The following is a 23,652-nucleotide window of genomic DNA, read 5'->3' as shown; positions in this document are numbered from 1 at the left end:
GGTCCAGAGAGGCACTTTAGCCACCCACAACTTGAGTGGCTTCCGAGGCTCCCTCTTGGGAGAGTTATGGAATAGAATAGAGCACCTAGGTGCAGAGCAGGGAGATGCCTAGAGCTAGCCAATTGGCATGTGATACCCAGGGATCAATCCAAACTCCTATGCTTCTGTGAAACGCTACCCATGAGACCCCTTCATCTGAAATCGATCCAGATTGCCTAGTCTTGATCTGAGGGTGACAACTGGCCAGTTGGGTTATTTCACCACCCACTTTTTGCACAAATGCATAATGGCTAGAGCACCCACCCTGGAAATGGGAGACCTGGGGTTTAGGACCTTTTCATCCTGAGTGAGGATCAAAGTCATGTTGCCACCATCCTAGGAAAGCGCCTAGCCACCAAGCTATAAACAGATTCAGAGAGTTGCACCTCTACCCCCCCACAATGTCCAAGAGTGCAGGAGCCATGGGGGCAAAAGGAATATAACTTGGTACCCAGTGGTTAGGGTATTCAGCTGGGAAGGAGGAGTCCTAGTTTCCAGTTTATGGTCCCCGGATGTGGAAATTAGACCAGCACCCAGGACTTCCCCTTGTCCCTCCTAACTGCTCCTCCTAGCCCTATGACTCTGTACTAGCTTCTACAGCACGTAGCAAAATAAAGCCTATTCCTATCTGGGTGTTAACTTAACAGTAATAGCAATGTGACTGTGACAGGAGTATATACTGGGCCCAACCACCATGTATAAGCACTGAACTCAACCCTCTGTCTGACTGATCTTAAGTGCTGCAGTGATCACTGCTTCTCCACTACAGACCACTGCTGCTGTCTCCCAGGGGCTCTGCTCTGGGGATCAATACTCCCTTGCCAAACTTAGTAATGAAGCCCTAGCCTTGTTATCCATCTCACACCTCACCACACTAGGTCCCCCCCCCGTAGGAAGCAGAACTTCAGTGTCAGTCTGTTCAGGAGCACAATGAGATGACCCTGTATCAGTGCCCAGACCAGTGGGTGATATTAATATTTACAAGTGTGACTTCTGTTCACCACAGTATGGTAGAAATCTCCTGGCAACAAAAGATCTAGCCCCCTTCATATCCCACTTCCCTCTAGCCCAAGTCTTTAAGGAGACTCTTCAGAGGTCTGGCAACTGGCTCTGCACAGACAATTGTAGGAAGCCTGTTTCCCCATGTAAACTCCTGTGATCTGGAGGAATTATGCCAATCCAGACCTCTCCTGTCTTCCAACCACAAACCACATACAGCAGCAAGAAGCAGCACCCCCTCGCTACTGCAAGCTTTAGCTGACCCAAGGTAACAGCAGCTCCTTTATAAATGTAGGGTAAACTTTTGTGTTCCCCCTCCCCCAATTCCCACCGAACCCCAACCTTTGGTTTTCTGGTAAGGCTCCCACATAAATAAGGAGAAAGGCTTGTGTGAGAAACATGGAACAGGAGGGTCTAAGTTGTCAACACAATATAAATGCGAAAGAGTTGGGTGCACCAGGGTCTGCTGTTTGTAGGTGCTTGCACATGTTCAGTGGACCTAATGGCAATGGTCTTGCCTGTTGTAGCTGAAAGTGTAAGTAGCCCTGTTACTGCTGACAGTTGAAATTCTCTAGTTTAAGGGCTGGGACCCTTGGGGTCAAGTCCCAGCTAGGACAGACTCTTTGCAAACTTTTATGTAATGGAGACTGAACTAGTTTTCCAACATGCTTGTATCAGAAACCCAGAATAGATTTAACCCATGGACATAATCCTCCAGTTGGGGACTGGACCCAGCCTCCCTGTACCTGCATCCGTTATACTACAGTCACCAAGCCCAAGGATCAGTGAAGCTTGTAACCAGCAGCTTTCGCAAAAGTGACTTCCTCTGGCTATGCCAGTTAATGTGGTGCTGGGCTCTGTTTTAACAAGGCTATAGCAGTTTGTACCATCTGAGGAACAGTCCCAAAATCTATGAAGAACAGCTTCCAGATGTGAAGTGCTCCATGTAGCACTGACCACCTGATCTGTGAGTTCACTCTTTAATAAGTCTTGGTATAGCTCCTAGCAGGACAAAGCATCTACCTTTATGCAAGTTTTGGAGGTATGGAGAATTATTTTTTCTGTTAGCTTATTAAAGGACTAGGTTGTTATATTTTATTTATACATTCCATCCTCCCCCAACAATCCATTAAAATATGTATCTATTACTTTTAACATGATGCAATTCTGTGAGAAGACAGCTACAGGTTTGCTACATTATCCCTTATGATACCAGGCACTGCCCAAAGTAACATAGCACAGCTCAGAGCACTAAGCAGTGCCTCAGAATATAAGTCTCCGGTTGCTCTCGTAGGGGCTTGAAATTCTCACACCTTCCTAACACCAGACAGGCTATTTAGGGAGATCTGAAAAATGGGACAGGAGACTTTGAGCAGGAAGCATGATTTATGTAAGACAAACTATTGAGACACAGGAGGCATGATAAGTGACCTTCATTCTCATCTCTGATGGTTTAGTTCAGGGATATGACAGACTAACCCCAAATCTTTTCTGAATAACAGGAACAGATTATGCTTCTTATGGGTGATTCACAGGCTGGGAGAAGCGTATCTCCCTTCACACTGAGTTACATCAGGCCACATAAGAGCCGGCTAAATTACGTGGGTTATGATGCAGAACTGTGAGTCACTCCATGCTCTACTGAAAGTCATCAGAAAGAACTCAAAGAAGGAACAGACAGTTCAAATGGACTCCAGTTCATCTTTGAGGACTGAGACACCAAAAAGAAGCAACAAGTACTGTCAGTTTTTTCTGGGTGGCTTAATTAGGTTCCAGTTCTCCTGCACATGTCACTTAGTACAGGATGACCCCTTTCGTTCTCACTCTGGGTCATTGCCCAGGAACCATACGTTTTCTTCCCTGCTCCTGAAATGGTCTCTGCGACCATGCGCTCCCCCACTCTTCTCAGGACTCTGCTCTCTCCTAATGGGACTTGGGTCTTGGTCAAGGATCAAAGGGTTCAGTTCCTTCTATGCCTTGCACCCGGAGCTGGAGGAAGGGTGGGCTTCTGCAAAGAAGTATGAGCAAGTTAAACAAGAAAAGAAGAGAGGAAAAGAACAAGAGAGAAAAATAAAGGTAGAAAGATAAGGGGAGGGAGGGCAGAGAGCGTGCTGTTCTGTCGTGGTTAGATCTGTATACATGGGGTTGATACAACATGACATCTTCCACAATCAGTCAATTGCTTGGCCCTGGAAAACTAAGCAATACTCCAGGGGTCCACAGGAACAGCCCTACTTTTTCTTTGTTCTTCTCACCTTTCAATCCTACAGCATTTGCACCCTCATCTTTTGCTCACACAATGAACTGAGAGCACCAATTTGCATATCTGCTTTTCTAAGCTGCTGGTTAGAAAAGCAGATACAGCACTGTACCATTTGGCAAAAGAACTGCTGGTGGTCACATTTATGCCTGCAGTTTGATTGTGGGAGGAGAATGCAGGCACCAGTATTATATGGCTCAAAGTTAACCTGTGGTCCTGAAAGATGTCATGTTGTATCAGCCATCTACCAGGACATGTGGCTCAAAAGTCAGTGTGTAGAAAACACAGGTTATATCACTTATATGCAGCCTGGGAAAGAAACAAAAGCTTTGGCGAAATAACACACCTATAGACCCTCCAAATTTTCAAACTGTTCCATCATAGCTCAAAGAGAGCAGGTGGACAAATTGTCCCTGGACCCAGATCCCACTAGCATTTCTAGATCAGGTTTACACTTCTAACTACAAAAGTGTTCTACTTCATAATATAACTCTAGCTACAGTCCCTCCTCTTCAACAGAAGAATAAGCCAGTAAGATGCGACTATTTTTGACACATGCTTTTATTAAATCAAGGTTATAATATTTCACTAAAAATCCAAATTTTAAGCCAGAAGGGGTGCAGTCTACATGAGATGCTAAATGCCCATTGGATTAATTCAACCGCACATTAGCACTGCTGGCAAAACCCATGCTAATGCACTAATGTTCAGTAGATTAGTCCAGTGGGTATTAAACGGCATACAAAAAGCGTTCACCTGCACTCATGCTTTAGCTTTAGTCCAATGGGCATTAAGCATCACTTAAAAAGCGTTCATCTGTGTTAATGCGCAATAGTGCCAATTACAGTGCATTTAGTACATATTACAGGTACTCAGCCTAATGTGCCATAATTACAGCACATTAATGAATGTGCACATGCGCCCAAAAAGAATTAACTAAGGGCGAATGCTACAAAGACTTAAGGATGTACCTAGCTTTGCCAACTTTGAGTAGTTCCATTAGCACCAATATATTAACCATGTACCTGAGTGCCATTTTTGGATATTAAAATAAAGTAGCCTTTGTAGCCAGGAGTATCTTATAATAAATAGCAGAGGACTCATATATCAAGCAAAAACAACGGTGTATATTTCAAGGCTGGAAGAAAAGCCTTTGTGTGGGTGAAGTAAACTTTCTGTCTAATATTAAAGATGTGGATTTGCTTTTTATTTTCTGAAATAGAAACAAAATAGCTAAACCTTAAGGTAGAATGCAAGCCAAATAAAAGGCACCACTATGTTTTTACTTGGACAGAGGAATCAGGCAGTCATGTTCGGAGCTGTAACAGTGCAACTGGGTAACTGGGGCAGCTGTGACGGGGCGACAGCAACTTCTGGCTGCTGCTCTGCCACCAGTGAGATTGTGTAGCTGCAGCAACGGTGCTTCAGCATGCACCCTGCCTCCAAGTCAGCACCTGGGGCAGCTGTCCCAGTGGCCCCACTCTGCTTATAATACTGGTCATGTTATTCACTTCACACTTAGGCTAGGGACAGACATTACACATAAACCAGTTTAAGTGGTCAGAAACTGGTTTAAACCTGTAACAGAAACATATGTTCAGTGAACATAAGCCAGTGAAAATGGCTGCAACCAGTTTGAGGTAAACCTGGTTGAATGTAGTATCAGACTTAATGGATTTGGTTCAAACCGATTTATGATTGTCTGTCCCAGACTCTTTGTTGGTTTAAGCTAAACCAGACACGCCCAGCATCCCAGCATGCTCTCTGGGCTGGCCGGGGCTCTCTGTTCCACAGCAGAGCTGGCCCTGCCCCTCTGCTCCCTGGCTGCAGCTAGGCAGAGACTTGCAGGCTGCTTCTCCCCATCCCACGCTCCTCACCACTCTCTGCTAAGCAATAATTCTCCACTCCCCTTGACCTTGCTGAGAGGTATCTGTATATTAGCTAGCAGACCACATGCTGGCTCCAGTCTGTGCCATGACAAAGGCAGAATCAACAGGTAGCGGGTAATGTCCCTCTGTTGTTTTCTTAATGGGGCAATAAACAATGAGTTAGGGGTGATAAACACTGTTATCAATTCCCTGCTGGGCTAATCAGAGCATCCTGTCAAGGCCTGGCCACACCCCCCACCCTCAGCTCAGCTCTGTGAAGTGAACGGAGGGCTGCTCTAGTGCCCCCCACCTTCTAGCCTGAGCCACTGCAGGCATGTGCCTGCATTTTTGGAATGAAAAAGGAATGTCCATCCACCTCCAAACTGATTCAAGCTTCACAGTTAGATTAACCTGCAAAAATTGAATCAGTTCAGGCTCAGGCTTTTTAAATACCTATCCATAGCTGTGATGGCCACATTTACACAAGAGGCTGACTGTGCAGTCATTACTGCACAATCATTTAATACTTGTATAAACATATACTAAATGACTGTGCAGTAACCCAAGTTACTGCACAGTAGCACCTATAAATGTTTTTTTTCATGATGCTGACTGTGCAGTAGCCCAAGACTGCTGTACAATAGTGTCATATCATGGTTGCTGCCATGCAAGGCTACTGCACAGTAGTCTTGGGCTACTGCACAGTCTGTGTCTCATGTAGATGAGGTCAATATGTAGAATCTTTATGGAACTAACTTCAGGTAATCTGACAGGAGGTATAACGCATTTAACAGAATAAGAGATAGCATTTTACAATACATGGGTTGTATCTTGCTTTATATGAATAGCATTCACCCTTAGGCATGAAGCCATCACAAGACCTGGGTGTGCTACTTAGATGCCACTTCAGTCCCATTTCAGTTCTTTCCATGGAGTGACCCATTCTAAGACCCCAGTCTTCCAGGTGACCCCAGTCCAAGTCCAAATTTAATACAGGTCAAAACAAGAGTTGATTTTTAATAGGAAAGGAAAGCACAAGTTAACTTTTGGTTTTCAATGTTTAGAAGTAAACACGTATAACACCAGCAAATGCTGCAATTTAAATAATACATCCCCTAGGACAGGCATCAGCAACCTATGGTCCATGGGACAGATCCGGCCCACAAAAGCATTTTATTTGGCCCACCAAGCACATTTGTATAGGAATCTATTGGCTGCTTCTGTCAACTGCTACCTCCAGCCCATTACTTCTGTCAGCTGCTGCATCTGACCTGAGGAGGACCCAGTTTTGTTAATTGGGCCCACTTAGTGAAAGGGTCCAACCCCTGCCCTAGGGGGTCTCAATCTGCCTCCCCTCCCACTCCCTCCCTGCATCACCCATGCCCCCTACTGCCGGCCATGTGCATGTGTGCACAAGCACACATACACATGGTGCCCCCTACACCCCGCTAGCCCCAGCCCCAATCATAAAATGGAAAAACCCGGATCTCTGCACATGATACTGCTATGGGTTATGTGTCAAGGGAAATCTGGGACAAATGCTGTCCTGGAGCATTTTTTCCTAGGGCTAGGACTTGATCTTTACATTTCGGGACTGTCCTGCCCAATTAGGGGTATGTAGTCACCCTACAGACAAAAGCTCACCTAGAAGAGAGAGAGGGACAGTAGAGCCCAGATTGCCAAAAAGGCTGGATTGTCTCTGCCTGAGGGAGAAAAGACCTGGTTGGACGCCACAAGCAGCCCTGGAAGTTTTGTTGCCGTTTTCCTTTGTTCCTCACTTGTTTAGACAGCAGACCTGTGGGCCAAAACCTTGAGTAATGACTGTCCATTACACTGAGGTGGAGGAAGAACTTAAGCTGAGATATTTTTTGCAGTGGATACCCTGAACTGAGGACAACTATAAGGGAAGTTGTGGAAGTTTAATAACCAGGTGTCTCAGCACCCTGACTAATATACTTCACCCTGCCACGGGAGCTCACCCAAGAGCCTGGGTCCAGTGGTGCAGCTGCAAAGTCCAAGGTCCTGGATCCTGGCCCGAAAGGGGTAGATGCCTGGAGATATCCTGGAGACTGAGGCAGCTGAACTGAAAGAGAAAAAGAAAGAAAGACCGTGTATGGGAAGCTTGGAGTGGCCAGGGTTCAAAACAAACAGGCTCTAAAACGGAATGACAACTAGGACAGGAAACCTAGGGAGTCAAAGCACACAAGGAGCCCTACAAGACGGTGAGATCTCATCTCAGGATTCCTTCTCACTGTCTCCTTTGGGCAGGGGCAACACACCTCCCAAATTAACTTTTTCCCCCCAACAAGTTGTGGCAGGCAAGTGGAATTGGGAGATTTCTGAATAGGGCAAGCCAGCAGGACAGACTGTATTAGACAGAGGGGCCCCCTTTCCCCTGGGTCCTGCCACTGGGTCCCATGGGCCAGTTTGAAAAAAAAGGGTGCTATGAATTCTAGGAAAACAATGAGACAAGGTATGAAATACAGGTAATTTATAATGAGCTCCTCTCCTCCAGCTGTGGGTTTATCTTAATTTGAGTCCACACAGGGATCTAAGTGCTGGTGACACAACCCTCCACAACAGCAAATACTACCTTCTCCACCCGCTCTTAGAGAAACAGGGAGCAGCAGGAAATGTTTGGATTCCACAAGAAGCACCATTGCTCATTTAGGCAGCATTAATTATAAGCCTTAACATTTAATTACAGGTTTGCTGGATTTTACTGTGTATTTAAGGCTCAAAACCTTGCCAATTGCCTCTGCATGCCCATAGCTGAGATGTGAACTCATACTCCAGTAACGGAAGAGACCACTCCACATAGTCCAGATTAACCTGCACTCCTAACTCCCTCCCATTCAAGCAGCTCAAGGGAGCAAGATGCTCATCAGGTTCCTTCATTTTCCCTGTTGCTTCTCCAACAACTGGCCTTTAGGAGCTTGAGGGAAGCAAAGAGATGCCCAGCATCAGCTGAGAAATGAAATAGCTTGTCTTCAGTTCCTAATCAGGGCAAGAGTAATCTCCAAGAAAGCTTGGAAGCTGTTAGTATCGTTAGTAGCTGGACATAACATTCCAGTAATGGCCTCTCACTACTGGGCCAAGCATCTCTGGTTACGTTACTCAAACTGTGTGTATGTGTGATAGATGCAACACAAGCTTTCAAGAGCTTTGATTAGTCTATAAGGAACAAATGTATCCTGGTTTCTGCTTGCCTTCAGACTAACACAGCTAACTATGTCTCTAAATTACACATGCAAAATATGTCAATTACTAATTAATTCCCAAAAGCAATGCATTGTGCTCATAGTTACATATGCACAATTTTTTCACACCTGTATGCATACATGCAGCAGGAAAAACACAGCTACTTGGTTTTTGAAAATGTGGCTATATAAGTCCTTTAAAAAAAGGTCCTTTATTCACTTACATGTTTGTAAGTAAATTGTGTCCATGTGGCAGACGAGTCACTCCCGTAAATGCTTCTCTTTCTCCTTTCAGCCTTCATTTGCTTTTTTTTTTTTTCGTAGGTTGCAAATACTTTGGGACAGAGATTGTATCTTATCACATGCTTATTTAGAATAAGAAGGCTCTGATTTTGGTTGCTATCTGAATGCTAGGGTAGTCTGTAATAGTGAGAAAAATACTTTGTTGCTGCATTTGTCCAAAAATTCTTCTTGGGCTCAGGAACTGGAGGTGGCAGGCCAAGGTTAGGGGAAACTTTTCAGAACTCAAATACCTAACTGGACATCCTCCTTCTAATATCCACAATCAGCATGATCTGAACAACCATTTCCTCACATCTGATTATGGGGTTATGTGAGCCAAGAACAAAAGCCCAGGGCATGTTTGGTAAGACCTCCCATTTTCTCCTAAGAGATTATACTCCCCAGGTTCCTACCAAAGGAACTGGTCCAAGTAGACATGAGCAGTTACTGAATCACTAGGTAGTTCCCAGGAACTAAATTAGAACCAGGTATGAGCTATATAATAATACCATGTCCTATATTCACTAAGTACAGGTGGTCAAAACAGATGCCTTGCACACACTCGCAGAACCTGTTCCTTGCTTTCCTGGAAGTGGAGATCTTATGCAGCAGGAACAGGACTGACATGCAATTTCTTATGGGACAGGAATGCTGGGACTGTGTACATGGCTCTCCTGTGACTGACTAACTAGGGGTCAGGTCACAGGCCAGTGATCTTTCTGGCTAGTCTCTCCAAAACAAGGCCTGCTCCCGAAGGGAGAGAGAGACAAAACTGAGTTCCACCTTTGGACCTGAAGTGGAAAGGCAGAGAGCAGCAGCTGCTTTGCACAGGCTGCCAGGACTGGCCCTGCCCCCAGCATCCCTGTGCTTTGCAATCTTCATATGCCCTTTGTACAGCAGCACTGACTTTGTCAAACTGCAACTACAAAAACTGCTTAGACTTATGAGATGTCAGATTTCAACTGTGCAGGTTTCTCCCTTCCTCTATAGCAGGAAGCATGCCCCCTTCCTTGGATTTCTTGGGCATACTTTAACAATCTTTGTAGCAACAGAACATTGACCACCATTGCTCCCCTGCTTTATCTGTGGAAGATTAGGGTGCTGTGTTTTGTGGTTGTGTGGCAGTAGCCACACTCCTTGCAAAGCATCACCGAAGTCGCATCTAAAGTGGCATAAATTTGAAAGAAGGGAACAGGATTTTTAATCCCACTAGGGCCAGCCGCTGCAAAGTCCTGGGGTCCCTGAGTACTCTGTGAAGTTAACCCCTTGCAGAGTGAGTCCTTTAATTTCTGCATAGGGCAGAGAGAGAAAAAAATATACCCAATATGCTAGATATGTGACTGCTCCCTGCTGAAGTGTCCGTATACACTCTGCCTGACTTGGTAACTAGACAACCCCTTCTAACTGCAGGTGCCATTCTGTCTCCATACGCCATCCTGCATTGTCCTTGTGGGACAGGCGCAGATGTTCTGGTAACAGGAATCCAGAGTGTCACCCTTTCAGCAGTGACTGCAGCTGTATTTAGAACGAGAAACAGTGTGGACTCAAATCTAGTCTCAGACAGGGCTCACTCTAAACTGCAGGGGCTTTATTCCAATCTAACAGCTTCTCTGCTACTGTACAAGTGACTAGGGCCCCTCCCCATGGGCTGCTTTGATCTGGGGATGAAGGGTTATGCAGGAGTTGCAGATCCAGCCTAGTGCATTCTCTCTGCACTTGTTACACTAATACCTGCATGCAAGGGCAGGAAGGTGTGTCAGCCAGTCACATGGCTCACTTTTCAAACTCTGCTCATTGTGGAACCAGTCCTCCCAAGATAGTGTGGTGCTGGGAGCACTGGGCTGAACATCATTAAACCTGGTCTCTGGTCACACTGGCCTCCTGTATATGCTTGGAGAACAGAATGAATTGACAGAAAGTTGAAATATCCCCAAGTTTTTTCATAAGCCATCTTCTAGTCACACAACAGAAATGCAGTGCGGCTGCCCCTGGAGTATGGCAGCTATTCAGAGTACAACATACTGCTCTGGAAAAGTTTACTGAAGTCTGTGAAATGTACCACCTTCCTGATACTGAGTTTTGCATCTTCTCTGATAGCCATGAAGGTGGTTTAACAGGCTCAGTAACACAGCAAAAATAGCAGCGGCTGTGCTGTTAGCCTGGTCCCACTACAGCCTTGGTCACTGCTGCTGCCCACAGCACCATGTGGCAGCAACGCATTTGCACAAGCTCTTCAACTCCTCTCCCCATCTCCAACCAAATTGCCAGCAGTTCTATTCATCTAGTTTTGAAGGATCCAGTGGATCTGAACCTGTGCCTCAAGCTGAGCCATTGCCAAACTGGCAAGATTCGACAAACACTTCCCATTTCAAACAGAATAAGTTTAAGGGCAAAATAAAGTTATTCTAGGAGCCATCCATCTCGGGACAGTAACCCAGTTCCTGCTACAGTCAGATGCCAACAGTCTGTCTTTTACGGTGATCTCTGAGAGACAGAGAAAGTGAGGAACTGCCAGGCTTAGACTGGGGCGTGCATGCACCTGCTCTTATGACAGGCTTAGGCAGTAGTCACTTTTAGCCTCCTTGGCATGGGCTCACTTTGTCCAGGTGTCCCAGGGTGGCACCTGCAGCTGCCTTATACAGCAAGTAAGTTCTTTGATCCTGGAACAGGACTAAGCTTTCTGGACAAGACTGGGGGTGGGGGTTTGTTTTTTCCAGGCCAAAGGATTTAGGGTAGGGGTGGACAAAATATGACCCGCAAGAAAATCTGGCCTGGCAATTCATTGGATCCAGCCCGTGGCTGCCCCTGTGGCACTCGGCTTGGGGTCCTGCCCCACCTGGGGTAGCCCATGCTGGACTCAAGCCCATGCCCACCAGCCCCAGGCCAGGCCAGTGCGCACAGCTTCCAGCAGAGCTGCTCCTGGTGTGACTACAGCTGGTCTGAGTGGGTAGAAAGGCACCAGGAGGTGGAGCTGGAGCCCCACATACTGGGGCAGGAGCGCCCACCTGAAGCTTCCTTCCTGCCTGGAGCAGTGCAGCAGGAGGAAGACCCACCACTGGAGACAAGGGAAGCAACCAACACTCAGGTGGCTGCAGCTTCATTGGGAGCAGTCCCACCAGTAAGCTGTGCACACTGGTCAGGGCTCCAGCAGGAGCGGGCTGGAGCACAGCGCAGGCTGTGCCAGGCAGGGCTTGGCCCCATATGGAGCACCGCAGAGGCAGCTTCAGACTGCACCACCTGGGCGAGCTGTATTACACATGCCCCCTGCCCCCTCACCTCTCCCCTCACCCCCAGCTGGCTCCCAGGACCTAACACCCAGGCAGCCATCCCCACACACACATGCCCACATATGCCCCCTACATCCCAACATACACACCCCACCCCTGCCCAGCCCCCCACAGGGCAGGGGCATGCAAGGAGCACACTGTGGCCCCAGCCCTGCACTTTCTCCAGCCCACAGCCCTACCCTGTGATCCCAGCCAGCAGGAAAGGGAAAAAATTCTTCATGACCCAGTGTGGCAACCAGAAAAGCACACAGGAGTCAGAAAACCCAAATACCCTCTATTCTGCTGCACTCATAATCTAGAGTTGAGTGGTGCAAGAGATCAAAGGTAGCTCTTCCCTTTATGGCTGGGAAACAATAGCAACATTGAGAAGGAAGTCAGCTGCAAAGAATTTAAACTTCCTGCATGTAGGAAAGGGCTTGCTTGAGCCCCTGTGTACTCTGTAAGTAGCCGCCCTACTCAGCTCTCTTGCTCACACTAGCATGCGGTGCAGGCGACTGACTACACTGTATCCCACTTTGCCTCCTGTAACCAGGTGCTCAGGGCACAAGTGGTTTCATGCTCCATTTTCTTGATCTCACTTCACACAGGTATAAACAACCACATGAGGTGCAGAGAGTAGATCTATACCATGCTCTGAACTCCACCAAGAACTTAAGGTGGCAGACAACAGCCATCACTGCCAAGCCAGCAGATCAGATGTACATCCATGCCCTTCTGGTAGTTCGGTATGGCTTCACTCAGCAGCTGACCCACCAGACAGAAAGGAGTGTTCTACCACCACAAAGGAGCTTAATATATGAACACAATGGAGTTTTACTGGCAGCACATTGTAACAGACTAACTCACAGAGACACTCCATTGTTTGTTGCTAAACCTCAAATTTTGAATTCTCTTCCCCATTTACCCTCTAGTCCCAGTGACCTCCAAGTTCCCTCAAATACTGCCTTACATCAGTTCAACTCTTAGAGCAGCCCCACTGGCTACAGAGAAGCATTGATGTGAGCACGCAGCACAAGCTACAACACATGGTATTCTGGCCCCTGAGCTGCTACTAACGTAAACCAGGGTCTCCCTGCTCTACTAGAAGCTGAGCTGTTGGGATTGAATGGCTGGGGGTAATTTTTACCATAAAGTCATTTGATATCTCTCTTATCAGAGCTGAAATAAAGCTCACAGATGCACACCCTACTCCATGTAAAATTTCCCCAAGGTAACATGATGTGCTGCATGTCACAGCAAAATGCAACATTTTAAAGGCATCTATATACAGCTGGGAAGGAGATAAAGTAACCTGGCCCAGGGAGATCCAGTCTCAGTGTACATGAGCAGTGACTGTGCCATGTCAGCTTCCTATATGGAATGCCCAACATGTTAGCGGGCCCTAATAGCTGCTGGCCCTTATTTAGGAATGGTGAGAAAATGTTCAGGAGTGCCTATAGGCAATATTTTTAAAAGCATTTGCATGATGTAGGAGCCTCAGCCACATTTTCAGGAGTACCTTGGTCCTATGCCATTCAATGCCTCAAGCCATGTCTACACAGTAAATCTGCCAGCCCTGGCAGAAGCACCATCAAAAATGCTGTACTACTCTGGGCAGGTTGCCTGCCTCCTGAACTTGAAGTAGAGTAGCAGGGCACTGAGAATGAGCACATTAACATTGCTGGGTGACCATACCACTTCTCAAACATAAGAGAGAATAGCTTTGTTAACTCAACATCAAGGCTGATCAGCAGGCCTTGTATCTACCATGACATCTGGTAGTTCTGGTTTGGTTCTTAGGGGCCTTTTCAAAGGAGGGTCAGGCTCTTAAGGCCCCAGACCCATGTACCTCTTTTAGTCCATTTCTCAACCAGAGGTAATGGGGGATCCTGCCAGGGCTCATGTTGGCTCCTCTATGTTTTCTTCAACTCCCACACAGTTCCTGCCTATAACTGATCCTACATGTATTCAACTGCCCACCTCCTGCTGCCCTATTTTCCTAACAGATTAATCTTGCTGCTCCTGCTGCCCATAGCCTACCCAGCAGTCTCTTCACAGTTCTCCTGGTCTGTACAGTCCATACCATTCACTGTCTATGCCAAGGCCCAGATATCACTATGGATGGCTCAAAAGAGACCTTTGCTTAATGGCCAACACCAAACAAAATGTTAGGCCACAGAATGAATGGGATGGAAACTAACCTAACCCAAATGTTAACTTAATACCTTCCTGTTCTTCAGTGGAAGGTCATCCTTGAAATGCTGTGTGCAGTTCTGGTCACCCTATCTCCAAAAGGACAAAGCAGCAAGAGGAGGGACAAGAGGTGGGTGATGAACATGATGAAAACTTCTGTCTGAGAAGACATGGAAAAGACTGGGATGGTTTAGTTTAGAAAGAAAGCAAATGAGAGGAAAGAGGGATATAAAATAATGAATGGTATAGAGAGGGTATGTCATTGCTGTGATCCTTTCTTTGTTCCTGCTTTTACCCCAGAGGAGAACACATTGCTTTTCTCGCTAACACATTGCCTTTTCCTAAAGTTCTTTTTTTAACTTTTCTGCCCAAAAGGTGTGAAAACATAACTGTTTTACTGCTGTCATTGAGAATTCTTTAGCATGAATCCCCCAAAACAGACTGGCCCAGACCCAGCTTTAGTGAGAGGATAGCTACTATGCAAGGACCTATGGCATGCCTTAAGCCTTGATATTGTTCTTAAGGCATTAAAATAATGTTGGCTACATATTAATTTTATGTGAAATAGAGTGTCTACTCCAGAAAAATGTGGCTGGCACTGACAAGACTGCCAAAAGAGCTGACTGTGCCTATAGTCACTGTCATTAATAAAAAAAAGTGTCTTATATTTGTACAATTCTTCTAATGAGATGCAGATTCAGAACTCCTAAATCATAGTATAACAGGATTGATGCTCCAGGAGCAGCTGTGATGCCCACTGGTAGTCACACAACTCCTGCTTCTCTGGCTATAGGTTACCCTCCCTTTTCTCCTTCCTGCTATGCCTTGATGTTCTTCTTTAATACTGGAAAAGCAGGCTGCCCGTGGGACCTAGAGCAAGCTCTGCTCTGTCTTCCTGCCAATGGATCCCTCTCAGACCCTGTTAGTCCCCAAACTAGTCTTCACACAATGTGGGCCTTTCTGATCTGTATGGTCCTCAGGACACCTGTTGCCTTATGAGCTATTCACAGCCTCCATCCTCCCCTACAGCCATGCCTATGCCTCACAGATGATACCAATTAATTATTCCAGGGGGCACGTAGCCCCAGTCCAATGTCTGGCCTCCTCAGGCCTCTGTGCTCTTATCTGTCTCTGCACCTCTCAGGTTGCAGGCTTGCTGGCCCTCTCTCTGTCCCTCCTGGGCTGTAGGCTGATTAGCCTTCTATAGTTCATGCCCCCTTAGGTTATCAGCTGATTAGCCTTCTGTAGTTCCTTCTCAGGCACGGAGGCTACTGACACTGTCTGGCTTTGGCCTACATTAAACTTCTGCTTCTCTCTCTCTTTCAACTGCAATCAAACCCCAGCCCTCTGGCAGGGTTCAAGACACTCACACGCCCCTCAGGCACCACTGAGAACTCTGATCTCCCCTGATACTCCCTGACTCAAACCACTGGTCATAACTGTAAAAAAAAGAACATGCTGTCTTGGCTAGAACACAAATTCTCCATGATGCCTTGACCCAAACAGCCGCTCTTTGGCTGACTCATATAACATTTCCCCATCCTGAGTCACATTTCCCTCTAAATCAGCAGCATTCTCCCTGCCTGGCCCAAGGCAGCCCAAGTGCCTGTCAAGAGATTTTTCTGCCTTTTTCCTGCTCTGGAGACCCTTCCTCTGCAGCCTCCAGAGTCAGACTAACCACCTTTTCTCAAGCTCTGGATTTATAGTAGAGCTGTGCAAAACGGCACCGTTCCATTTCAACTTGCGTTTCCACATTTCAACGGAACAGCATTTCATTTCGAATTTTGCTTCACTTTGAAACTGCTGTTCCGTTTTGTTGAAACAGTTTTGCTATTTCAGTGCTGGTTCGACGTTTCACCCGTAGGCTATAATGAGGAAGCTTGAAACAGCCTATAACTTTGTCATTTCCAGCCTGATTTGTATGAAACTTGCAGGAATGGTAGTCCCTTCTGAGGGCATGAAGCCTGCCAAGTTTCAAGGAGATAAGTGTAGGGGTTTCGGGGAAAGTGCACCTCAAACTGCTGACAAGCAAAACTCATGACATGGGTGACACTAAGTGTGTTAAGGTGCAGCAGGGTGAAAGCTGCAGGGGTGGAAGCCCTTGCTGAGGCCATGAAGCCTGCCAGTTTTCAAGGATATAGGTGCAGGGGCTTTTGGGTTCTGGGGCCCTGCTCCTCTGGCTGCTGACAGGCAAAAATCATGCTATGGGTGCTTGTGGGACTGTCTCTGTCAAACTGGGCTCTTTTTGGAAAAAAATGCCGTCGAGAACCTACATTGCCAAAGAGGAGAAAACCAAGCAACAGTACAAAGCTGCTAAAGATAGGCTCACTCTTTTGTTTCGTGCCAATGCTGCAGGTGACTTCAAACTTAAACCTTTACTCAGGTACCATTCAGAAAACCCCAGAGCTTTCAAGGGACATTCCAAGGCATTTCTCCCAGTGATATGGAAATGCAATCCTAAGGCGTGGGTCAATAAGAACATTTTTGAGGACTGATTTAATCATCATCTTGTACTAAGTATCAGGGATTCTTGCAGCAAAGACAATCTTGCATTTAAAGCGCTGTTAATCTTCGACAATGCTCCTGGTCATCCAGCCATCCTGATGGCATGCATCCTGACATCAAAGTTGTGTTTCTGCCTCCCCAACACCACCTCATTGTTGCAACCCATGGACCAGGGGGTAATTGTATCCTTCAAGGCCTGCTATCTTATGTGCATATTTGCCCAGGCCATCAGAGCAATTGAGCAGGAAGGTGGACCAACTCTTTAAGAATCCTGGAAGGGCTTCAACACTTATCATGCAGTGAAGAGCATTGGTGAGGCATGGAATGAAGTCAAACAACCAAATTTGAATGATGTTTGGAGAAAATTGTGTCCTAAGTTTGTGTCTGACTTCCAAGGCTTTACAGACACTGTTGAAGAGGTAACCAAAAATGTTGTTAAAATGGGCAAAGAACTCAACTTAGACGTTGCACCAGAAGATGTTGATGAATTGCTGGCATCACATTTTGAAAAATTAACCAATGAGGACCTCGTTGAATTGGAACAGCAAAAAGTGGCAGAGGAAGAAGATGCACCCACTGTTGAAGAGACTCCTCGTAAAGTCTTTACAACAAAAGTGTTGGCTGAGGCATTTCAACATTTGGAAGCTGCCATGTCCCTGTTTGAGAAACACGTCCCCAACATTGAACGCAGTGCATCAGTGAATACAGGCATATCCAGCATGTACAGCTGCTGCAGAGAAATGTACAAGCAAAAGAAGAGAACATCTGTCCCAACTTCCTTGGACACTTTCTTTAAGAAAGCAGACAAGTCTCCAGGAAAACCTGCAGCCAAGATTCCTGAGAAGACTCCAGCCAAGAGCCCTTCAAAAAGTCCAGCAAAGTCACCTTAAAGAAGTCCTTCCAAATCAATGATTGCTATTTACAATATAAATACATAAATAAATACATATAGACAAGTAGTATAGCTACATTTATTTATTTTATATAATTGATTGAGTACTGTACAAAATTCTGGGTTATTCTGGGTGAAAATAGGGTATTGGGTCTTGGTTCAGGAACCAATCCTCCATTTATAACATTGTTTCCTATGGGAAAATGGGTTCTGAGTTACAACGTTTCGACTTAAGACGTGGTTTTCAGTAACCAATTGTGTTGTAAGTCTGAGGACTGCCTGTATAGTTAAAATTCATTGAAAGCTCATGCATGGACAATAGTTGAAGACTTTTTTTAGTGGGGGGGAAGGGGAGAGGCAGGACACTAATGGCCATAGATGTCCATTACTCATCATAATGCAGTGTTTTTTTCTTCTACAGCATCTGAAAAGTAATTTTGTCTTTCATGGAATTTCATTCAAATACCCTCTTCCTAAGAGCCTCTCATTTCCTAACGTTCCCAACTGGAACAAAGTTGTAGAGCTCCCAGTAACAAAGTTGTCTTCTCAGAATGGCCGCCGCCATCTAAGTTTCACCTTCCCCCTGAATGTTCTGGTTTGCTATGCTTAGTTTCAGCTAATTACATTCCTGGAAATTTTTACCCTTAATTTATTTATATGAATTCAATCTTAACTCTGATTTAATATCATTCTTATCTGGGAATCTGAATGGAGTTTATATGGGTAGTCCTGAAATTCAGACCAGGATCAGAAGACTAGGAAAGATGTGTTTTTTTATTAAAAGTAGACATGTCTAAGAGACAGGGGAACTGGACTGCAAGCTGAGCTACCTCTGGCAGAAGTACTACCCACAGATGCTATTGTCAAGTTATCATATCACTGTCAAGTAATCAGTCACTAGAGCTGCACTGCTGCTCTATTTCTGTGTAATGTAATCCATACACCAATGCTCTAGTTGCATTGCTTTGACTTCCAGGAGCTCAAGATGTCTTGCTTAATTTTCCTGCTGCCCTGGTACAACAGCAGGTACAGCACTGCCAGGAGCTTGTGTTCTGACCATGCAAAAAGATTTGCAAGTGAGGGGACACGGAGCCTGGTTCTCTCCTCACTCCCAGTGGCATTCCTCACAATGTAAATGTGGAGTTACTAGGACTAGGAGGAGACTTAGGGCACATACTTTCTGAAACCATGTGGTAAGAAGATGCACGCTCTAGTTCTCCATTCATTCTTAGGGCATCCACCTAAAGGGATGTGTCAGATTGCTGCTGCCATGGAGGCTTCTAATTGTTGCATGCAACATTTTAGGGACAGAATCTATTACTCTAGGAAGTTCCTGGTGAGAAGACATTTCCAGGACATCACATGGGGTGTTTCCTGCTGACACACTAGGTGTGTAAGAAGCAATGAAGAGTTATTTTGGGGTCCAAATTCAGATGTGCTCACTTGTTGTACTCTCAGACTGTTGGATAAACTCCAATTCAGCTGTAACTCAAACCTTGGCAAGGTCACCTCAGGCAAAATCTAACAAAAAGCTTTTCCCCAAACTGATCCCAAACTTCAGCAATAATCACAGCATTGGATTTATATAACAAATAATTTTACTTCAAATAATAAAAATCTAAAAGCTAGCTTTCCAGCTGTTGTCACTTTGCAGAGCCCATGAATCAATGAAGCAATGTTGATTAACACCCTTCGCTTTATTCTCCATGAGAAAAAGGATTTCCCCTCCTCACCTCTGAGAAAGTAGACTTTTCTTTATGTTGACATTTACCCTGCTTTCTGCCTTATCCGCTATACCATGTTTGTCCTCTTTCTGTGCTGTGTCCATGATACAGAGCAAGATATACTATCCAGGGGCAGATACCTCTTCCTTTCACGCACTTGCAAAGCACATTGCCCACAAATGGCATGACTAGAAACAAAGAGTTTCTATTCCAGGACATAACCGTCCACCAGAGGAACAACTCCTTCAGGCATATCTAGTAGTAGCAGTAGACTTGATACTGAAGGGCCACGTCTACACAAGATGCTGACTGTGCAGTCGTTACTGAGCAGTCGTTTAGTGCTTGTATAAATATTTCCAAGCAATACTCTTATACTCCTCCCAAGCTGTCTGTCCAGACTTCCACTTGTAAGCTTTCTTTTTGTGTTTAACTTCCCAGAAGAGTTCTCTGTCAAGCCAAGCCGGTTGCTTGCCACATTTGCTATTCCTCCTGTACTTTGGGGTGGTTTGTTCATGCTCCCTCAGTAAGGTTTCTTTAAAATACAGCCAGCTCTCCTGGACTCCTTTCCCCCTGAGACTGGTGTCCCAAGGGATCCTGCCCATCAGTTCCCTGAGGGAGTCAAAGTCTGCTTGTGTGAAGTCCAGGGTCCTTACTCTGTTTCTCTCTTCCTTTTGTCAGGATCCTGAACTCAATCATCTCGTGGTCACTGCTGCCCAAGTTGCCGTCCACTTATTTATCCCCCACCAATTCTTCCCTGTTTGTGAGCAGCAGGTCAAGATAAGCAAGGCCCCTAGTTGATCTCTCCAACATTTGCACTGGGAAGTTGCCTCCAATACTCTCCAAAAGCTTTCTGGATTGCCTGTGCACTGCTGTATTGCCCTCCCAGCAGATGTCAGAGTGACTAAAGTGCCCCATGAGAACCAGGGCCTGTGATCTGGAAATTTTCACTAGCTGACTGAAGAAAGCCGCATCCTCCTGGTCTGGTGGTCTATAGCATACACACCATAACATCACCCTTGTTGCTTTCCCCTCTAACTTTAACCCAGACTTTCAACAGGCCTATCTCCAGTTGCATACTGGAGCTCTGAGAAATCACATGGCTGTTTTACATACAGCACAACTCCTCCTCCTCCTTTCCCCTGCCTGCCCTTCCTGAACAGTTTTTACCTATCCATGACAGTGCTCCAGGCATGCAAGCTCCCACCAAGTCTCTGTTAGTCCAATCCCATCATAGTTCCTTGATTGTGCAAGGACTTCCAGTTCTTCCTGCTTGTTTCCCAGACTCCGTGCATTGGTGTACAGATACCTGAGGTGACTAGCCGATTGCCCTACTTTCTCAGGAAGAACAAGGCCTCCCTTGCTGCCCCCTCTTGCTTCTGCTTCCTCCAGGTCTCCCACTTCCCCTCTTACCTCGGGGCTTTGTTCTCCATCCCCTGGTGAACCTAGTTTAAAGCCCTCCTCACTAGGTTAGTGACCCTGTCTGCAAAGACTCTCTTCTTCAGGTGGATCTCATATCTTCCTAGCAAGCCTTCTTCTTGGAACAACATCCCATGGTCAAAGAAGCTGAATCTGTGCTGGCAACAACACCTGCACAGCCAGGCATTGATCTGCAGGATGCGTCCACTCCTGGCAGGGCCCTTCCCCTTGACTGGAAGAATTGTAGAGAACACAACCTGTGCCTCCATCCCCTTCTCCCATGCATCCAGAGCCCTATAGTCATTCTTGATCTGCTCAGGGTCACCTCTGGGAGTATCACTGGTGCCCACATCGATGAGGAGCATGGGGTAGTAGTCAGGGGGTCTTCTTCAGGAAAAGGACAAAGTACTGCCCCCCCCCCACACACACACACACACACAGACACACACACACACACACACACACTCCCGAAGGCAGGAGAGTACCCGGTACCTATAGAGACCTGCCTTGCAGCCACAGATGTTGAGGTCTGTGATCTTAAGCAACCTCAGTCCTAGGGGATGTCAATAGACCTAACAGGGACTTCATGAGTGGCCACACCAGGCAGGGGCCCAGCAACATCCCCACCACACTCCCATATACCTAGAATGTATTGTGGAAGCCATGGGCCTGCATGTAGGTCCTGGTGTTGCACAGCTTCAGCCCCTTGCCTTCCCCACCAGCACCCTCATGGTAGTGAGGACACAGTGCAAATCCCCACAGTGGTCCAGGTCAAGCCACATCTTGTTCCCAGAGTGCTGTTCCAGGAACTGGAACAGCTATTCCCTGGGGACCACCAGAGCCAAGAGGTCTGTGGGTGCCATGGAGCCCATGGACTCCTGGTCCTCCTCCCCCTGGCTCCGTGCTTCAGTGGGAGGGTGCTGGGGAAGGGGTGTCTGTTTCCCCCTTTTCTGCTCTAATGGGGGTGGTGGCCTGTTGGTACACTCTCTGAACCACTTGGTCCACTACTCCCCCAACACTGGCAGGAGGAGCAGTGCAGCCCCTTGGGGCAGGGACAGGGTTGATTCAGAGAGTGGCAGGGAAAAACACAGAGGGGGTCTGTGCAGGGTCTCCCTCAGGGTTGTTCTGGGTGTTGGGGGACCCTGCTTCAACCTCCTCTGACATGGTTTCTGAGGTGGTTTGTGCAAGCTCTGGAGGAGACTCATAAGGCACCATGGTGGCATGAATGCCCTCCCTGGGGCCTTGGGAAAGGGTCTTTTCCCTATCAGGACTACCTGGAGTAAGCACCAGGGCTCCCACCTTCCCCAGATTGTTGGAAGGGGAGGACCCTCCTGCCAGACCCACCCCAGGGGTGGTTGAGGCTTGCACCTCGGTGCTTGTGGTGTTGGAGGTCAGGACATGGTCAGCAGAGTGGGGTGGTCTCCTCCATGGACTTCTCTCTGGGATGGCCTGGCTATCCCAGATCCTCTTCCATGGAATTGGCTTGTTTCATTTTTCCTGGGCTGGGGTGTCTGGTGCAGCTCAGGGAGTGACAGGGATGGTTGTCATATCTGCCCGCTCTTTGTGGGCTGGAGGAGGGCTCCCTCCATGTTGAAGGGTCCAAGCTGAACTTGGGCCTTCCTCTTGGCCTTGACAGCAGACCACCCACTCAGCCATGGGTTGGTCTATGGGTGGATCATCTCTTGTTAGAGGGGGCAGCATGGGACTGGGAAAGGCGAAGTAAGGGGCTAGTAGCAGTGGAGGCAGGGGTGCTCCCTTCTGCTGCCTGCTCCCCCCAACCCTGGGACCCCACTGGGGGCTAAGAACAGCACCCCCTGAATTTGTGGAGGGGCTGCATTCAGTGATTGAGGTGCCAGGGGTGCCGTGTCAGGGGGCACCCCTCTCTTTGATGGGGGCCTGTGGTGCCTCCTGCTGTTGGCCAAGGGGGCAGTCCTGATGCAGGTGCCCTGGTGCATGACACCAGAAGCACCTCAGGTTCCCCACTGTATCATAGATCCTAATCAGGGACTCCTGGAAGAGAACACCTTCAATGGCCCCTTTAGCTTCTGCGCTGGCCCCCGCCACCAGTTGGATGGTCACTCGGTAGCAGAAGGAGCACACATGCTGGAGGCTGAGGTCCTGGCACCACAGTGGGAGGGGAGTGACTGAAGAGATGACTCTCCCCTCTCCCCAAGGTCTGGAGCTGGGGCAGGAGAACCAAGTTCAGGAGGTCCCCAGCTCCTCCAGGGGCTGGAAGGACACATGCTTTGCCCCTACAGCAAGCCCCTTCTCCATCACCTTCTGGGCAACAGCCCCTGTGGCAAGGAAGAAAACTCCCTTGCTGTGGAACATGGAGACCACCACAACCTTGGGGGCCGCACCACCTGAACCAGGGCCCACACATAGGTCTCAAAGTATGGGCCCTCTTTCTCAGGCAGCCAGTAAGGACCTCACCCTGTGCCTCCAGCTGAGGGCTGGGGAAGGGGCCCCACAGCCAAGGTGGACAGGGCAGGCAGCAGGGGAAAGCCCAGGCTCAGGAGCTGTGGGTTTCCCTACAGCAGCCTCAGCATAGCTGCAGCTTCCTGGTTGGGAAGCCACGTTGGCAGGGCTGGGACAGGCTGAGTTGGTGTGGTGCTCCATAACAAGGACCTGGTCCCCTGAGGTGCTGGTGGTTTGGGCTTAGCAGCCAGTCCTTTGCCCTTCCCACCCAAGATGTGGAGATGGTTCCTGAAAAGCCCTTGACCTTGGTCCCTTTGAAGGAGCCTCCTAGTCCCCTGGGTCTCCCATGCCTTATTGCCAGCCCTTGCATTGGGGGCTGCCATGGCAGCATCCCCCTCCAGGGCTCTTGCCCAGCATGGGACAAGGACAGGGAACCATGGGGCTCCCCTTCTGCATGGCAGGGAGGCTGAAGGGGTCAGAGGGATTCAGGCAGGTGCCTCTCCTGGCTGCACTAAGTGGGGGAGGGGGTGGTGGTGGTGGGGCTGGGACTGGCATGTGCTGGGGCAGAAGGGGCAGGGGAGAGAAGACTG

General features: G+C 47.5%; 1 long non-coding RNA gene across 2 annotated transcripts in view; it reads right to left on the bottom strand.

The window, feature by feature from the left end:
- LOC109293965 overlaps positions 1-23,652 on the bottom strand; it is a 112,654-nt gene that overhangs the window by 87,007 nt on the left and 1,995 nt on the right. Inside the window, exons 2-3 of one of the 2 annotated variants that reach the window (XR_002096432.1) lie at positions 7,146-7,249; positions 2,424-3,046 (exon numbers count right to left, since the gene is read on the bottom strand). This is a non-coding gene — a long non-coding RNA (uncharacterized LOC109293965). Of the gene's footprint in view, positions 1-2,423; positions 3,047-7,145; positions 7,250-23,652 lie in introns of those variants that run through there. The other variant, XR_002096431.1, reaches the window with a different exon arrangement.

This window comes from Gavialis gangeticus, unplaced genomic scaffold (assembly GCF_001723915.1).
Source record: "Gavialis gangeticus isolate Ggan-Ray unplaced genomic scaffold, GavGan_comp1, whole genome shotgun sequence".
Taxonomy (NCBI): Eukaryota; Metazoa; Chordata; order Crocodylia; family Gavialidae; genus Gavialis; species Gavialis gangeticus.
The sequence above is the reverse complement of the archived record's forward strand: the minus strand, read 5'-3'. Positions and strand labels throughout refer to the sequence as shown.